Here is a 2,435-nt window from a genome sequence, read left to right as displayed (position 1 = left end):
AAGAGTTCAATGGGGGAAAACACATTTTCTTGTCTTGCTACCTTCTTGAGGCCTTTTTCGGAAGCTTAGAAAGCATCCTAAGGATCTAATGGGGTCTAGTAGTCACCTGAAAGATTGCTATTAAGAAATACAGAGCGGTTTCCTGGTACCAGGCCTTTTTCTATCGTTTCTCCATTCTTGCCAATGGAAAACTGACGTCCAATAAATTAATTTTTTTTCTTGAAAGTATACATGCAGTATGCAATGAATATATTTGTTTTGCAATAAAGATACATGTACTTAGCATGCATATCCTCTATTCAACCTGTAAAGTGCTGGTCCTGAATGCTTTTTGACAAAGGAAAGTAGAAAGGACCATCTCTTGCTAGCCATGATAATTTTTCATGACTGAAAATGATGTCATTAATTAAATTCTTATTTCTGGTCAAAATTTTTAGTTGGGCATTGCCCAACTATGCCCGACCCTGTAGCTGCCTATGCTTAAATTTTTCTTGTTCGTGAGTTAACTATTCAAATTTTATCCCGAGTGAACTGCTGTAGCAGATGATAGTTCACATGTTTAAAGATCCTAAACTCCATTAAGTCACTTAATCTATCTATGCAACAGTATTTGTGCCATTACAACATCTTATAGCCCTTAGAAGAAGAGAAGAAATCTGAAGCTCTTCCTCACATGGTTATTATTGATAATTAATGCCATGCCTCCAAGCTGGGAGTTGCTGGAGCCTGGAGCATAGCTTGCCACTTCTGCAAGCATGCAAGAGCAAGCGTAACTGCAGCTAGGAAGCTAGCTATTACTATAATCCCTTGGCCTCAGGAGCACACTTCAGTTGTGTAGTATGTTTTTGATAGATAGTGGCCACATCAAAAGCTGCCCATGATGCTGTTTTTTTTAAAAGTGCAATAAGTATATAAATAGTGTATAAATAAGTGACAAATCTTAAGATGCTAATAGGAATTTATGAACACATTTTACCAATTTTTGGAGGGACTCCAGAGTCCCATCATACTTTTCACACTTGCCCAGTCTGTCACTTTTGTTCTACATTAATACACTGGTTTGGGCTAGCTAAGCCTAACACTTTAGTTTTCTGTTATTATTATAGACCTCTAGGCTGAGAATGAATTATGTCACTAGAGTAAATACGTTAATGGGTGCAGTCAAGAAAGAATTAAGTTCCATGGACGGCAACTTTCTATGGTGAACCAATGAGCAAAAGCAGAAAGCAAGCTACAGTAAAGAATCTGCTGCACATTGCACCAAATCTGTTTTATGAGATGCTTGGTAGCACTCATTCTTTCTTCCAACCAACTTTTGTAGCTTAAAGAATCCCAGACCAGTGAAACAAGCTCTTCTATAGTTTACTCCATTCCTTCTTCATTGAATCTTGCCATCCAAAATGGTGGCCAATTATTGCATCTAGGCGGATACCGTATCTCAAAATAATAATATTCATGCGCTTTGTCATTCACAGATCTAGAGGTCTATATGCAGTGATGATGTAACAATATGTAACTATGTGTTAATTAATGTTTATGTTCTGTTATGTAATCAGTAGCTGTTTATATATTCATATCTTTCCTGTGAATGACATTGCTGATTTATAATGATATTCATTGGGATACTGTAAATGGAAAATTTTTCCGGCTGCCATTGTGGAGGTATATACTATCATTTAGCTACAATGGACCGACAGGCTAAAAACTGTCAATTCTACTTCTCCACATCACTCCAGTGGCTCTAAACAGTTGCAGACTACTGAAAAGAAAGATAAAGGTTGCAATTTTTTTACTTTTGAGGCTATAACTGCTTGTTCTTCTTACAAAACGGCAGAAAGTGTATTAAGCTCCATTGGAAACAGTGCAGTAATACCTACACAATGGCAGCCTAAAAATTTTTCTATTTATGGTATCCCAATGAATATCATTATAAATTGGAAACGTCATTCACAGGAAAGATATGAATAAGTGCATGCTTTTAATCTGTTATCACTTCTGTAAAAGTTGTGTTCAGTTTACTATGCAAGAAATTCTGTAGCAATTATTTTAATAATCATGCTACTTACACTTCTGAAAATATTAATTTTTGTAATCTATAGGTACTTTAGTCCAGTAATGTAACACTCACCAGTAGCAGTACTGTGTACATCATTGGTTCCTTTGATATCATTACCACTGATCATAGCATTACGTTCTATAGAATACACACACACACAATCAATACTAATACAATCAGTGATATTAACTTACTCTCTTGATCTAACTTGTCAGCTGCAGCATTCTCATTCATAGATTTAAGAGCATCTGACAGTGAGTCAAAGGTAGCTCCTCCTTTACTGTCAACATTATCAGCTCTGGACAACCACTTGGAGAGACACTCTGTCAAGCAACCAGATACATAATCAGGATGATTCCTTTCAATGGCGTCCAGCGTG

At 36.5% G+C, this 2,435-nt stretch overlaps 1 protein-coding gene across 1 annotated transcript in view; it reads right to left on the bottom strand.

Annotated features, from left to right (window-relative positions):
- LOC109589216 (uncharacterized) overlaps positions 1 to 2,144 on the bottom strand; it is a 5,765-nt gene extending 3,621 nt beyond the window's left edge. Inside the window, exon 1 of the mRNA XM_020005324.1 lies at positions 2,129 to 2,144. The gene's annotated coding sequence lies outside the window, so the exon portion shown is untranslated. The remainder of the gene's footprint in view (positions 1 to 2,128) is intronic.
- Between the last annotated feature and the right edge of the window lie 291 nt (positions 2,145 to 2,435).

Source organism: Amphimedon queenslandica, unplaced genomic scaffold, assembly GCF_000090795.2.
Source record: "Amphimedon queenslandica unplaced genomic scaffold, v1.1 AMPQUscaffold_11536, whole genome shotgun sequence".
Lineage (NCBI taxonomy): Eukaryota > Metazoa > Porifera > Demospongiae > Haplosclerida > Niphatidae > Amphimedon > Amphimedon queenslandica.
Note: the sequence above shows the minus strand (reverse complement) of the source record. Positions and strands in the feature narration are given on the sequence as shown.